This window comes from Bubalus kerabau, chromosome X, assembly GCF_029407905.1.
Source record: "Bubalus kerabau isolate K-KA32 ecotype Philippines breed swamp buffalo chromosome X, PCC_UOA_SB_1v2, whole genome shotgun sequence".
NCBI classification, from domain to species: domain Eukaryota; kingdom Metazoa; phylum Chordata; class Mammalia; order Artiodactyla; family Bovidae; genus Bubalus; species Bubalus kerabau.
In genome coordinates this window covers 62,582,839-62,599,507 of record NC_073647.1, presented here as the reverse complement: position 1 = coordinate 62,599,507, position 16,669 = coordinate 62,582,839, and the positions used below count along the sequence as shown (strand labels likewise).

The window sequence follows — 16,669 nt, the reverse complement described above, 5'->3', positions numbered from 1 at the left end:
CAGGCTCCTCCATCCATGGGATTTTTCCCTAAGCCATTTAGAGGTTCCAAGCAGAAAAAGACTATGAGTACATGCTAAGTTGCTTCGGTTGTGTCCGACTCTTCAAGACCCTACAGATTGACGGAAGCCTGCCAGGCTCCTCCATCCCCCACACACTTTGAAAAACTACTGATAGGCAAAGCAAATACAAAAAACAAATTCTGAATCTTCATGTAATGGCTAGTTTCACACTTTTATTGAAAAAATATCAAATTCTTAAAAAATAGTCCCCTCTCGATATATGGAACCAATTAAGAGACAGAAATTAAGATCAGATATAAAATTATCTATATAAATTGGCATCTAGTTCTCGGGTATTGATAAAAACGTGGTCAGAGGAGTGCAACGGACACCACCACATGGCAGAAAGTGAATACCGAGTTGAGATAAGCAAAAGGTACGGCTTTAATATGGGGGCACCTTCACTTTTCACTTTCATGCATTGGAGAAGGAAAAGGCAACCTACTCCAGTGTTCTTGCCTGGAGAATCCCAGGGACGGGGGAGCCTGGTGGGCTGCCGTCTATGGGGTCACACAGAGTCGGACACGACTGAAGCGACTTAGCAGTAGCAGTAGGCAAGAAGAAAGAGAAGCAGGGGAGTCAACCCAGTTTCCCAAGCCTGAGAAGTCCCTCAGATTTGAGAAAAGTCCCTGTCTTTTCCCAAGAGACGCTGAGAGAAGTCCCTCAAACCCTGTCTCTGCACCGCCTGCTGTTCCACTGGTTCTGAGTAAACCTGGTACCGGTGGGCGTCTATCCTACCCAACTAAAACCTCCCGCAGCTGGATATAAACGTTAGTGGAAAGGTTGGAATCCGAGCCAGAGTCTCCTCGAAGTTTCCCGAGTCAGGACACATACCTTAATTCTAAAGGCTTTCCTCACAGAGTGGTCCGACTCAGAAAACTAAGCCGACCTACCGAGAGCCAGTCAGAAGGCTCTCCGACCGTTTAAACGGTGCCCCCTATCGCGCGAACAGAGCGTCACATGACTGCGAGATTCGCATAGTGGCGCCACCATGGGGCGCGCCACCGTCCACCGTGGGGCGCGCCACCATGGGGCGTGCCACCGTCCACCTTGGGGCGCGCCACCATGGGGCGTGCGCCACCATCCACCGTGGGGCGCGCCACCATCCACCGTGGGGCGCGCCACCGTGCGGCGCGCCACCATCCACCGTGGGGTGCGCCACCGTGGGGGGCGCGCCACCATCCACCGTGGGGCGTGCCACCGTGGGGCACGCGCCACCATCCACCGTGGGGCGCGCCACCGTGCGGCGCGCCACCGTGGGGCGCGCCACGCCCTCTCACCCAGAACTTCCGGGGTTTGGCGCACGTGGACCACGTAATAAAAAGATCCAAGTCACCTCAGGGTTCAGGAGCGTTCAATCCTAGTGTGACTGAAAATTAACCATCAAGTGACCACAGCATGTCACATGGACCATAGAACGAATACACATGACCAAGAGCCACTGGATAGGTGCAGTTGTTCATATGACTGCAAGCAGTTTGCTTGCCATGTGATGGTAGGAGCCATGTCACTGTTGATGCAGGGATCTTGATTGGGTAGCCAACAATCTTTACAAGATAGAGATGGCTGAGCCTTTTATGTGACCAAGGGGGACCATAGCATCCATATGATTCTAAGAAGCAGGTCATCTTTGTGACTTGGAGGGTTGAGGTTTCCACATGTTACTAGCTAGTATGGGCCACGTGACAGGATGAATCCACATGATGTGCAAGGTTTAGGAGTCTGCTGTACTTTAGTGATTTGAAAAGCTGGACCTCTGACATGATCATAATGGCAATCGGTCCAGAGAGACTAGGTGAGCTCAGGATTTAAGATCTCATGCTAATGGCAACCCACTCCAGTACTCTTGCCTGGAGAACCCCAGGGACGGAGGAGCCTGGTAGGCTACAGTCCATGGGGTCGCTACGAGTCAGACACAACTGAGCGACTTCACTTTCACTTTTCACTTTCATGCATTGGAGAAGGAAATGGCAACCCACTCCAGTATTCTTGCCTGGAGAATCCCAGGGAGAGGAGCCTGTTGGGCTGCCGTCTATGGGGTCACATAGAGTCGGACACGACTGATGTGACGCAGCAGCAGCAGCTAACATGATCCGCAGGTCTGGGCCTGCCATGCATCTGTAGTGTCCACAAGATGGCAGCATCCAAGTAACCACAGCCTTAGGTACCCAGGATGCTCACAAACTGGATCAGCTTCCTGAGTGATGGTGACAGTAGGGTTCTCGTGGCCGCGTGTTTCAGGAAACCGTTCTCTTCTTGAGACATGGAGATCCGAGATTGCTCACATTCCTGGTTTTCTCATTGACGGTGGTGTCTGTGGGTGATCTTGAGCACACAAGCCTTGGTTAATCCACCCTCTTTAATGTGCTAGTAAATTTCTTTAATGTGCTAATTTTGTTTTTCCTAATAACACATGAAATTTAATACATAAATTAACACATAACAATGAACTGTGCATGCTGCATGCTCAGTCGCTGAGTCACGTCCTACTCTTTACATGGTCTTCCCTAAAACCAAAACTGTTGCCATATTGTAAGGACTGCTTAAAAAACCTAAGTGGTGGGTATAGGTAAGTTCTGTTGACTTAATTTCATGCAAGTCTAAGAGAAATTAAAGCAAACCCAGTAAGTGAATTTCAGTTGTTAATTTGAAAAAAAAAAAAGTGTATAAATGATTATAATGTGTCAAGCATTTTATTTGTGTATGTGTGTGTCAAGCACTTTAAAACATTATGTTAACTCATTTAATAGTGGTAATTCTATAAACAGCTTCCCAGACAGCTCAGTTAGTAAAGAATTCGCCTGCAATGCAGGAGACCAGGGTTCAGTTCCTGGGTCGGAAAGATCCCCTGGAGAAAGGATAGGCTACCCACTCCAGTACTCTTGCCTGGAAAATTCCATGGACTGAGGAGCCTGGTAGGCTACAGTCCATGGGGTCGCAAAGAGTCGGACACAACTGAGTGACTTCACTTTCACTTTCTTTTCACCCACTCCAGTATTCTTGGGCTTCCCTGGTGGTTCAGCTGGTAAAGAATCTGCCTACATTGTGGGAGATCTGGGTTCAATCCCTGGATTGGGAAGGTCCCCTGGAACTATTATTATTCCAGTTTTCACAGATGAGAAAGGTGAAGCCAGATGTGTGAAGTCATTTGCCTAAAAAGTAACTGAATTTATAGGTGCCAAGTTGGGGGTTACCCCTAGACACTCTGATTCCAGACTTTGTATTTTGAACACCCACAAGATTTTCCAAAGAAACTTAAGAATGGCTCAGTCTTCCTTATTCGACTAACTGGAAAACCATCCTCAGTTACCAAAAAGTTGAGATCATAGAGGACCTCTTTAAAATACCATTTAAATAATTTCAAGTACTACCATTATTATTATTCAGATCAGATCAGATCAGATCAGTCGCTCAGTCGTGTCCAACTCTTTGTGACCCCATGAATCACAGCACGCCAGGCCTCCCTGTCCATCACCAACTCCTGGAGTTCACTCAGACTCACGTCCATTGAGTCAGTGATGCCATCCAGCCATCTCATCCTCTGTCGTCCCCTTCTCCTCTTGCCCCCAATCCCTCCCAGCATCAGAGTCTTTTCCAATGAGTCAACTCTTCTCATGAGGTGGCCAAAGTACTGGAGTTTCAGCTTTAGCATCATTCCTTCCAAAGAAATCCCAGGGCTAATCTCCTTCAGAATGGACTGGTTGGATCTCCTTGCAGTCCAAGGAACTCTCAAGAGTCTTCTCCAACACTACAGTTCAAAAGCATCAATTCTTTGGCGCTCAGCCTTCTTCACAGTCCAACTCTCACATCCATACATGACCACAGGAAAAACTATTAGAGCTAATCAAAGTTGAAACCAATTAAGTCCTTCAGATTCATTTTAATGTATATTCATTTAATTCACTTTAATATAAACATCCTTAATACATGAAGTATTTGTGTATATAAAAGGTGGTATATGCTAGATGCTAGGTTAAAACATTTCCTTCTTTTATTTTTAAAAATAATTTTATTTATTTTTGGCTGTACTGGATCTTTATTGCTGCATGGGCTTTTCTCTAGTTGTGGTGAGTGGGGGCTATTCTAGTTGTGGTGCACAGGCCTTTCTTTGTGTTGCCTTCTCTTGTGAAGCACGGGCTCTAGAGTGCTCAGACTTTAATAGTTGTGGCCCATGGTCTCAGTGGTTGTGATTTCCAGGCTTAGTTGCTCTTTGGCATGTGGAATCTTCCCAGATCAGGAATTGAACCTGTGTTTCCTGCATTGGCCACTGAGCCACCAGGGAAGCCCCCTTCTTTTATTTTTAAAGACTATAAAGAGAAATATGACAGTCTTTATAGCTCTTGATGGAATTCCAAAAATTAAAAATGAGTGGAATCTGAATTTACATTTAGTTTGCACCTTCCTAGAAAGAACAGAGAAAGAAGGGCCATATATATTTATTTCTTTTTTAGTTGCTGTTTTACAAACACTGTTTTTGCTGATTTGTGTGGAAAACTGAAGCTTTGTCTGTATATCCAAAATAAATTTGATGTGGTCTTTCTGGCTTGCTGGCTTAGGCAAACTTAATGCTGTAGAAGCAATGGGATTATTTTGCTAGCACTCTGCAATGTGGCATGGCTATATAAATAATCTGAAGAAAATACTGCAGACCAAAGTTTGCACCATGGTTAAATCTGAATATGCTAGTAAAGACAGCAGACTGTGTGTTTGTAGTTCTAAGCCTTTTGAAGGAAGTCATGATTTTTTGGAGTGACTATGTATGGGCAACTTGGTGTTTCTTAGATAATTTTGGATTATTTATGGAACACGTGTAAATGCAGAGTATGAAAATGAAGCCACATATTAACAGTAGAACCTATTATGAAACTTTGAGATGGATGTAGGAAGCATCCGTATACAATCACAGGATGGAATCTGACATCACAACCTGATGTTGGTCCCAACTCTAGTTTCTGTAATTAACTGGTGGTGTGGTGGTTTAGTTGCCAAGTCATGTCCAACTCTTGTGACCACATGGACTGTAGCCTGCCAGGTCCCTCTGTCCATGGGATTTTCCAGGCAAGAATACTGGAGGAGGTTGCCGTTTCCTTCTCCAGGGGATCTTCCCGACCCAGGAATCAAATCCGGGTCTCCTGCATTGCAAGTGGATTGTTTACTGACTGAGCTACCAGGGAAGCCCCTTCTGTAATTACCTACAGATGGACAAATCCACTAATGGCTATTGAGGTAAACTTCTCTTACCAAAAAACAAACCCTGGAGTTCTAATTATAACTTTTCTTGTGCAGGGTCAGATATTCTCCTGTCAAAACTAATGGTCATATCATTTATTTTTTCTCTGAGATGATTACCAGGTGGTTTTTTTTTTTGAGATTAGAAAATATATTTAGTTACACTGATGGGTGCCTATCAGCTCTTTCTAATATACATTGTGGAAGGGAGGCTAAGCCTATGGATAAACACCTACATGAACACAGCTTATATGAGCTAAGCTGTTTAGACGTTGCATTTATCAGATGTTGTGTCTATTTAGATGAGGCAGGTTGGTAAGCCATTCTTCTTAAATATTATTTGGCAAGATTTACTGGAAATATTTACTTCTTTTATATTTCTGTTTTGTGGTGGATATTTTGGAGGTCAGTGCTAGTGTTGCAAAGAAGCAGCAAATTAATTCTGACTCCATGTTGGAACTGTTTCTTTGACAAGCTTTTCATTGTTTTTGTTATTATAATCATACATAATGGCTTGCTTAGAAGGACCCTGCCCCTCTGCCAGACCGTTAAACTAAAGTGCCTTTGTTCAGAACCCTGTCCACCTATAGATGGCAGGAAGGAAGAAATGAACACATCCCCTCCCTGAGGCTTGCCATTCTAGAAATGTTTGCAAGATTAATGGCCTTTTTACTTTGCTTCCTCACGTCCCCCATCTCTGATCTAAAAAAGAATCTGGCATCCAGACCCTGATAAGATGGTTATTTTGAGGTGCTAGCCTGCCATCTTCTTGGTCAGCTGCTTTCGAATAAAGTCATTTTCCTTGCCTCAACACCTCCTGTCGTGCAGCGAGCAGAGCAAGCTTGGACTCCTTAACACTAGTGGCTTTATTTAACACATAAATGGGAAAGGGGAATAACAGACAGTTGTGATACTGCCAAACTACACACAAATACTCAAATGCTTTTGGTTCAAACACAAATATGTACAACTAAAGAAGAAATCCTGTGTGAATTTACTTTAAGAAAGTAAAATTGACAGTCTGGTAATAATATTCAAAAAAATTGATCAGATATGGCTGTACCTTTATAGGATTTGTAATCAAAACACGGTTTTCTTTGTTCCTTTAAGAAATTTATTAATTAACTAGAAGTGACTTTACTGTCAAACAATGGGAAAGAAGAGAATCAATTGTAGATAGTGCTCCCTGTCAAAGTACTCCATATGCTCCCTTCTCCCAACACAATGTAAAATTTAACAGCTCTAGGTGATGATCTCATTCTTGGGGACTTCCCCATTATGGAAATAGGAAATCACATCCACAGTGAAAATGTCTTTTGAGGTCAGTGGATAGGAAAAAGTGAGAAGGCTGGGATTCCTTACAGGGTTTTTGTTCATAAACTATGCCATTTGTGATGGTATGATTCACAGTTTGAAAATCCCATCCACATGAAGCCCATTAAAAAATAAACGTGTGGTTCAAGACTTTAAAAATTATTAGAAATGAAGAATTTAAGTGGCCTTAGCTTGACTCTTGTTATCTACTCATTGTAACTATTTTTCCCACCCCCAAAATAATTCTAACTATTGTCTTTGGAAATAGTATGAGACCAGTTTTTACATAAACAGCCACATTGTTTTCTTGTTATAATGTCACACTTTCATTTACTGTAGTGGATATGTTCACATCTGATGTAAAAGAGTGACCTTTGCCAGCTTTCTTTAGAATGAAGTTAGGATTGAAGACTAAATTATGTCAATGAACTTTGTATTTCCATAACATCACCAGATGATCTGTTAATTATCTACTTCATGTAGCCTGTTTTGGTCCAATTATAATCGAAAATGTGCAAGATGCTCTACCTTTTTTCCCTACAAAGTCTAAAAAAAATGTGGCATATCCTGTGCTTTCTAAAAGCTAACAGGTACTTGCAATAGTTGACTATAACTGGAGTCTGAAATTTTAATTTAGTCTAAAGCATCTGTTTTTATATCTGATAATTTTATACAATTAAAAATCTCTTTAATAGAGGGAGAATCAAGATGGTGGAGTAGGAGTACATGGGACTCACTTCCCCCTACAAACACATTAAAAATACACCTACAAGTAAGACAGTTCTCACAGAAAACAAATTGGAAACTCGTGGAAATCTACACAACCAAAGCTGCAAGAAATATCTCTATATAACCAGGAAGGACAGAAAAATATTTTAAAGGCATCAGGACAGGCCGAACACCCTGGGAGAGATATATAACAGAGAGGAACCTTAAAGGAACCTTGCAAGGCGAGTGCAGAGAAAAAGAGATCAAGCCAGGCAGTCAGGCGAGAAAAGGGAAATTTATTAGAGGGAAAAGAGAGCGTGACTGGCTCTTAAGGAGAACCAGCATCCTCCCTTTCTGACGGAGTCCTTCTTATACCCCACCAATGAAAAATTCTCTGAAGGGATGGTCACATAGCCAGAGGTCTTGAATCTGGTGGTCTCGCAGCTTTGAGAAGATAGGCACCAGTGAGAAAACAGGATACAATTTGGGCAATTTGGTCAGTCTCAAGGATCACTGTGATTTTATTCTTTGTTTGTGAGGTTGACATAATGAGCCATCTTATCAATGAGACTCCATGTAGGCCCTATCATTCCAGCCTTTTTTAATTTAGGATAACGGTCGAAGGTCAATCTTCTGTAACTTCTTCCTTCAGGACAAGGGTGTTGTGGGGGTGAGATAAGAGAAGGCTGGAATGTGGGTCAAGGGAATTTGTGTGGAGTCGAAGTTTTTGATAATCTGAGTGAGTTAGAAGTAGCTCCTGGATAGTTCGGTTGGTGAAGGCTTGTAAACCATCCTGAAGAAATTTGAAAAAAGATGCATTAAACATGGAACAAAAGTTAGAATAAGGGTAAGTAGAAGGTTAGAAATAAGGGTAGTTTCCAGGTTATGCCAAGGGATTGAAGAGGAAAAGTTAAAATTTTACATAATCTCTTTCTCCTTCTGCCTCTGTAACTCAGCTTGCCCCTTGCAAAGTATAGATCATGTAGGTCACATAGTCGCAGAAGGTGGGGACTTGCAATACTAGGAACTGGAGTTTATCTCACTCACCCTTGTCCTGCTCTTTGCAATTGCCCAGCCCTTGCAAACCTGCTTAATCATGCCTGTCCAGGCCAGGCATCCCCCTCCCCATCTTGACTGCTGTTCCCGTGCTCATGAAACCCCTTAGTTTAAACCAGCTTATTAACAGCTAGTGCTGCCTACTACAGTCTATTTATAAAAACTCTATATTCCCTTTGTTCAGGGCTCAGAGCTTTGAGTGTTAACGCCTCTGGGGCACTGACATATAAACCTGAGTTCTCCTACTCTCAAAGTGTGGTGCTTGGTTTCTCCAGTACTGGTTTCTGTAACAGGATTGGGCTACTTGTTGAGTGATTTGGGAGATCAAAGCTGGCCCATTATTGGATTGGAGAGAGAGTAGGAGGCCAAAGTGAGGGATGATTTCTCATATGAGAAACTGTGTTACCTCTGAGGCAGTTTCTGATCTCATAGGAAGAACCTCAATCCACCCTGAAAAACTGTCTACTAGAGTGAACATGAGTTTTATTTTTTGTGTTGGAGGCATGTGAGTGAAGTCAATTTGCCAGTCCTCTTCTGGGATATGTCCTCAAGCCTGATGTGTTGGGAATGAGGGAATAGGCTTTAAGGCTCCCTGTGTTGAGACTGAGGAACAGATAATGCAAGAGTGAGTGATTTGTTGTAGGAGTGAAAGAAGGTTAGGATAGGTGATAAGAGGTCTTAAGAGATGATTGGGCTCCCCTCGTAGCTCAGTCGGTAAAGAATCTGCCTGCAATGCAGGAGACCCAGGTTCAATTCCTGGGTCAGGAAGATCCCCTGGAGAAGGAAATGACAATCCACTCCAGCATTCTTGCCTGGAAAATCCCAAGGACAGAGGAGCCTGGCGGGCTACAGTTCATGGGGTTGCAAGAATCAGACATGACTTAGCAACTAAACCCACCACCAAGAGATGATAAAGAGGTTTAGTACCTAAGTGTAGGACCTGATGAATGTCTGTAAGAATCTGTGTGGCCTGAGATTTGTGAAAGACATAGCAGCCCTGTTTTTGTAACCAGTTTCTTTGTGGTTGTGCTTCCTCTTGTAATAATCGTGTTTTTTCTTCAGGGAGGTAAAGGGGCTTTATGTTGGGGATTACCATAAATTGTTGAGCTGGTGATTGGAGTGAGGCTTGTTTTGCTTCTCTGTCTGTGGCATCATTGCCCCATGAAATGGGGTCTGAGGCCACCTGGTGACCTCGGCAATGTATGATGCCTACTTCAGTTTGCATGTTAGCTGCTTTTAAAAGGTGGAGTATAAGCAGGGCGTTAGTTATGGGAGAGCCTTTAGTAGATAGGAGCCCTCGTTCCTTCCAGATGGCAGCATGTGAGTGTATGATGTGGAAAGTATGTTTAGAATCAGTGTATATATTTGCTCTCTTGTTAGCTGTGAGGGTAAGGGCTGTAGTTAGTGCAACAAATTCTGCCTTTTGGAAAGAGGTTCCTGAGGGGAGAGGCTGGGATTCAATAATTTCGGTGTCAGAGACAATTGCACATCCAGCTACTTTTTTTCCTTCTGATGTCATAGAGGAGCTGCCATCAATATGCCAAGTAAAGTCAGGGTTATTTAAAGGGGTGGAGGAAATGTGGGAGAAATGGGACATCAGGTCTTCTAAAGCCTCTTTACAAGTATGGATGGGGGGCACAGAAGAATTAGGGATAAGAGTGGCAGGGTTGAGAGTAGGACAGCGTTCAAAAGAACTTGGGAGATTCGAGAAGGGTGACATGAATTAGTTGGATGCGTGAAGGAGACAGAGGGTCATGGATTTGTGAGAAAGTCCATAAAGTCATGTGGTGAGCGAATGACAGTGGGTGCTCCAAAAGTAAGTTTTTTACTTTCCTGAGTGAGGAGGGCAACTTCTGCCTGAGCATGTAGGCAGGCTGGCCATCCTTGAATTGTGGTATCTAATTGCTTTGATAGATAAACGACAGGGGTGAAGGAGGGGTCCTGATTTTGTCTCAAAACTCCTAGGGCAATTTTGTGTCTCTCAGTAGTGTAGAGTATAAAGGGGCGAGAAAGGTCAGGAAGTGTTAAAGCTGGGGCTGAGAGAATGGGGCTAAGAATGGCTTAAGGGTGTTAAAGGCTGAAAGGGAATTTGATTTTAGCTCTAGGGGTTCTGAAAGATCTCCTCGGGTAGCTTGATATAGGGGTTGTGCCAAGAGGATGAAATTAGGAATCCAGAGGTATAGATATTCAGCTGACCCCAAGAAGGACTGGATCTCTGTTTTTGATGTAGGGAGTGGTAGGGTGGATATAAGGAACTTTCTATCGGTAGTAATATATCTCTTTGTTGATGTTAAAAGGACTCCAAGATAGGTCACTCTAGGAAGAGAGAGCTGAACCTTGGTAGGAGATACTTGATAGCCTCGATCAGTTAGAAAATTGAGAAGTTGTATAGTGCGTTGTTTGGAGAAGGCAATGGCACCCCACTCCAGTACTCTTGCCTGGAAAATCCCATGGATGGAGGAGCCTGGTAGGCTGCAGTCCATGGGGTCACTAAGAGTCGGACACGACTGAGCGACTTCACTTTCACTTTTCACTTCCATGCATTGGAGAATGAAATGGCAACCCACGCCAGTGTTCTTGCTTGGAGAATCCCAGGGACGGGGAGCCTGGAGGCCTGCCGTCTATGGGGTCACACAGAATCGGACACGACTAAAGCTAAGTATGTTGTTAAGAGTGTGTAAGTGAAGGACTACAAAGGAGGAGATCATCCACATATTGGAGGACACTACTTGGAGTAAGGTCAAGAGAGGTTAGGTCTGATGCTAGAGCTGGGCCAAAGAAATGAGGGCTATCACGAAAGCCTTGTGGAAGGACTGACCATGTCAGCTATTGGGAGTGATGATTGTCTGGATCAGTCCAGGTAAAGGCAAAGACGTCTTGAGAGTCTGAGTGTAAAGGAATAGTAAAGAAGGCATCTCTGAGGTCTAGAACAGTGAAGTGCATAGTGGAAGAGGGAATGAGAGACAGAAGTATAGGGATTTGGAACTACTGGGTATATGGGGATAACAGCTGCAATGATAAGTCTCAGGTCCTGGACCAGGCGATAGGAACCATTTGGCTTTTTGACAGGTAGGATAGAGGTGTTATAGGGAGACAGAGTTGGGCACAAGAGGCCCTGATGTAGGAGTTTAGTGACGATAGGCTTTAACCCTTGTTAATGTTTTTGGGAGATGGGGTATTGTGGTTGATTGGGGAATTTAGAGGGGTCTTTGAGACAGATACGAATTGGAGCATGGTAAGAGGCAACAGATGGGTTATCTGTATCCCAAACTATGGGGTTTATGGACAAGGAGGGCAATGGGGTGTGCGAAGAGGAGGTGGGGTTGAGGAGCAGTAGCCAGGTTAGATCAGAGGCTGGGCTTGGGATAGTAACAGAGGCTTTGAATTTTGAGAGAAGGTATCTCCCAAGAATAGGAGTGGGGCATTTTGGGAGAAATCGTATGAGAAAAGAATGGGAAAATGGGGTATCTTGAAATGTGCAAGGTAGAGGCTCAGTTATTCGTGGTGTAGATATAAAACTGTCAACCCTCTCTCTGAGAGACCTTGGTTTTTTTGGAGTAGGCAGACATAGCAGAGTAAACGGCCCCTGTGTCAATGAGAAAGGAGATCAGCTTACCTGCCACTGTAAGAGTTATCCTGGGCTCCGTACCAGTGATGAGAGTTGGGGCCTGGGGCCCTGGGCACCTTCAGTCTTCAGTGGCGAGTCCCAGAAGGCTGGGCAGAGCTGGGTTGGGGGACTCCTGCTCGACACCAGGAGGAGCTGTCCAGATCCCTAGAGCAGGATTTGGTCAGTTGACCTTTCAATGTCCCTTTTATGACACAGCTGGGACATGGACCTCGAGGGGGCCTTCGCTTTAGGCATGAGTGGGCCCAGTGGCCTTTTTTGCTGCATTTGAAGCAGGGCCCAGGTGGCTTCCTTTCTTTGTTGGTTGATGGAGGCTTGGAGCCATGTAGGCCAGTGGCTAAAAGCTGGTATTTGGCCTAATCTCATTGGGCCTTCTCTAGTTTTGACTGTTCTTCCTGGTTTTTTAAAATCTTAAAAGTTAAATTTAAAAGGTCTCATTGAGGGGTTTGAGGGCCTTCTTCTGCCTTTTTTAGTTTCTTTCGGCTATCTGGGAATGACTGGGAGATAAAATGCATTTTAAGGACAAGAGTACCCTCTGCTGAAGTGGGGTCTAATTTTATATATTTTTGTAGGGCTTCTGTTAGGCCTTTTGTATATTTTTGTAGGGCTTTTGTTTTGTAGGGCTAGAAATTGTGCTGGGGTTTTCATCTAGTCTTGAGTTATTTCCTGGAGCTTATCAAAGGTGATGGCTTTATGCCCTGCCTTTTGAAGGCCCAGAATGAGGCAAGAAATAGTATGATTACGGGCTGCTCATCCAGGTCTCCCTGCCTGATAATCCCAGTTGGGATCATCTTGGGGGACAGCCGTTGCCCCTACAGGCTTAGTGTCATCTGTCCTGTGTATCTCGTCAGCATGCGCCTGAGAGTCTTGTCATACTTGTTCCTTCTCTTCTGGGAGAAGAGTGGAGGAAAGGATGATGTAAATATCATGCCAGGTTAAGTAAGACTGGGTGATATACTTGAATTCTTTTAGATAATTATCAAGGTCTGAGGAGAAGGAGCCAAGATGCTTTTTAATCTGAGATAGATTGGTGAGGGAAGGAGAATGGGACAGGAACCCAAACAATGTCTTCTGCTCCAGCTACTTCCCTTAAAGGGAGGAGTGGAGCAGGGTCCTGCGGTGAAGTTTCCTGTTTTAAATTTGTTTGGGACCAGGTATGGGGACAGGATCTAGGGAGGTCAGGATAAAGCCTTGGGACCCTCAGGGTATAGAGTGGGGCTGAGGTCTCAGAGCTTCTCTCAGACACTGGCTGGGGAGGGGCGGGTGGGAGCTTCGGAGTCAGCCTGTGCTTGAGAAGGAGGGAGAGAGGAGGGGACATAAGGTGGAGGTTTTGGAACTGTATCTGGGGTGGCTGCAAATGGATTGGGAGCGATAGGGGGTGGGCTGAGGTAGGAAGGGCCGAAGGAAGAAGAAGAAAAGTCTGAACAGGGATCAGGAGACATTGTATTAGGAGGTTGTGGCCCAGAGTGGGCTAAGAGTATTTGAGAAGTAGAACAGGATTCATAGAGAGAGGGTCAAGAGCAGAGAGCGAAGAAAACCTGAACTTAAGGGATTTCTAACCACTTGCCATTTGGCGGCAGAAGTTATCGAGGTCCAGTAGAGTATTTAATCAAGAGTTCCAAAAAAAAAAAAAAAAGAGTTCCGTTTTCAAGCCATCAGGAGCTGTTATCAAGTCTGTATTGCGGCCAGACAGTGTTAGAATAGTAAATAAGTCTTTTTGGTCTTATCTCCCCTTGGAAGCCCAAAGCGTTTAGGTTTTGGAGAAGGCATCCTAGAGAAATAGATTTTGAGGGCTGGGATTGAGAATTTCCCATTGTGGCTGAATAGGGAGGTTAGACAAGGGCGAGAGAAAGCGAGGAGAAAGGTCCAAGAGAAAAGGCGTCCCCATTCTCAGGTCTTTCTCAGAGTAATAATAGTCTGCTTTGAAATGGGCATCCCCTATTTCAAAGTCAGACAGGGCACAAGGCTGGGGCCAAGGAGTGTGGGGATCCTTGCGCCTAGGACTTGGAAATGAGGCAAGAGAGGGGGGATCCAAGAGAATGAGATTTCACTCACTGTTGTAACTGACCAATGAAATGTGGGCCAGTGTGTGGATGTCAGTCCAGCAAGGCAAGTGGAGAGTCCTGTCCTGGATCTCATGTCAGTTTCTCAGCAAGATCCAAGGGAGGGGACCACCAGAGGTGGGCCTGTGAGAGGAGCCCACCACTTGCGGTGGATCTTCCCTCCCAGGTTTCAGCACCAGAATGTAAGGCGAGTGCAGAGAAAAAGAGATCAAGCCAGGCAGTCAGGCAAGAAAAGGGAAATTTATTAGAGGGAAAAGAGAGGGTGACTGGCTCTTAAGGAGAACTAGCGTCCTCTCTTTCTAACGGAGTCTTTCTTATACCCCACCAATGAAAAATTCTCTGAAAGGATAGTCGATGACATAACAAGCCATCTTATCAATGAGACCCCATGTGGGCCCTATCAATGACAGACCTAGACAGCATATTAGAAAGCAAAGACATCACTTTGCCAACAAAGGTCCATCTAGTCAAAGCTATGGTTTTTCCAATAATCATGTACGGATATGAAAGTTGGAACATAAAGGCTGGGCATCAAAGAATTGATGCCTTCGAACTGTGGTGTTGGAGAAGAGTCTTTAGAGTCCCTTAGACTGCAAGGAGATCAAACCAGTCAATTCTAAAGGAAATCAACCCTGAATATTCATTGGAAGGACCGGTGCTAAAGCTGAAACTCCAATACTTTGGCCACCTGATGCAAAGAGTGGACTAATTGGAAAAGACCCTGATGCTGGGAAAGATTGAAAGCAAAAGAAGAGGGCAGCAGAGGATGAGATGGTTAGATAGCATCACCAACTCAATGAACTTGAATCTGAGCAAACTCAGGAAGATGGTGAAGGACAGGGAAGCCTGATGTGCTGCAGTCCAGGAGGTCACGAAGAGTTAGACACAACTTAGTGACTGAATAATAACAACAACTTATAACTTCATTAATTACTGCTATATATGTTTTTGAAGATATGTTATCAGGTGAATATAAGTTCAGAATTTTTATCTTTTTAATACATTTTATGATTAGATAATAGCTTTCTTTATTGCAATTGCTTGATGTCTATTTTGCCTAATATTAATACAAATTAACCACCTTTCGGTTTAATTGGCCAGTTTACTGGTCATTTTTTTTTTATCATCATTTTATTTTCATCCTTTCTGACAGTCGGTTGTACCTGTTTCATGGCCTCCTGAAACACGTTCATAATGCCTGTATTAGATTGTTCAGACTGCCACAACAAAAATGCCACAGACAAAGTAGCTTAACAACAGAAATTTGTTTCTCACGGTTCTGGAGGCTAGAAGTAGAAGATCAAGGTATGAATAGGTTTGTTTTTGCCTAAGGCTTCTCTCCTTGGCTTGAAGATGACCATCTCCTTGCTGCTTTTCCCATGGTTGTCTCTCTGTGTGTATACACTTCTGCCGTCTCTCTGTGTGTTCTAAACTCCTCTTCTTATAAGGACACTGGTCAGATTGGATTAACATATACCTTCACAGCCTTAATTTAACTTAATCACCCTTTAAAGGCCCTGTCTCCAAATCCAGTCACATTCTGTTGTTGTTGTTCAATTTTTCCATGGAGTGGTAGTGCTAAGTTGCTTCAGTTGTGTCTGACTCTTCGCGACCCTATGGACAGTAGCCCACCAGGCTCCTCTTTCCAAGGGATTTCCCAGGCAAGAATACTGGAATCAGTTGCCATTCCCTTCTCCAGGGAAATCTTCCCAATCCAGGGATCAAACCCACTTCTCCTGCATTGCAAACAGATTCTTTACCAGTGAGCCATCAGGGAAGCCCATGTAATCAGGGCTTCAGTATATGAATTTTGGGAGAACACAGTTCAGTCAATAACAAAACCTAATGTTAAGATGACATCATAGAAGACAAGAGAGCAGAGGCAGGAACAGTGATGCAGAGCAGGCAGGAAGATGGTATGTTAGGCTTTCATTATTCTATGGCTTTTCCAGTTCATAAAATTCTCTATTTTCCAATGAATCCCAGACGACTGACTAAGAAATTTGCATTGCTACTACCTTAGCCTGTACCTAAAGGATGGGAACTAGTATTCCATACTGGTTACTAGTACACCACCTAGAATCTAACACTTTCCTATTATTAATAGGTCTGCTATTTTTTTCCAAGATACTTGACCTTTCTTAACCTCAGCTTCTTGAATTAGATACAGAGACAAGATCATTAGTCATATAACTCCAATTGTAAGAATTAAATGAAATTTACATATATTTTTGTATATAATAAGGGCTGTTTGCAAGGTTTAGGAGGCTGGTTACTCAGCTATTATTTACAGAATGGTCATGCCATTCTGCATGCCTATGAAACATACAGGAGGGGAAGAGTAGAATCTTTGAACTGGGGTTAGACCTTTTGTGGGCCCAATTATCTCACCAAATACCTCCCTTACTATTTAGCAACCAGAGCTCCTTGCAGTTCTCTATATAGATTCCTAACCTTCAGGGAGAAAGGAACATTGTCTGAATTTTTTCATTGTCCTATCTTCCCTTTTTGGCACTAAGCTTGACATGTAGAGGTGCGTGAATGAATGAATAAGTAAATGAATGAATGAAAGTTATATTCTAGACATATATCTTTCTTCTCTAACAGTTAATGG

The 16,669-nt window shown here is 43.7% G+C and overlaps 1 long non-coding RNA gene across 1 annotated transcript; it reads right to left on the bottom strand.

Annotated features, from left to right (window-relative positions):
* Positions 1 to 7,329: 7,329 nt before the first annotated feature.
* On the bottom strand, positions 7,330 to 15,478 carry LOC129639507 (uncharacterized). The gene is made up of 3 exons (XR_008708441.1): positions 15,331 to 15,478; positions 11,984 to 12,139; positions 7,330 to 8,104 (listed from the first exon to the last, which is right to left on the bottom strand). It is a non-coding gene; the product is annotated as an uncharacterized LOC129639507 (long non-coding RNA).
* Positions 15,479 to 16,669: the final 1,191 nt, after the last annotated feature.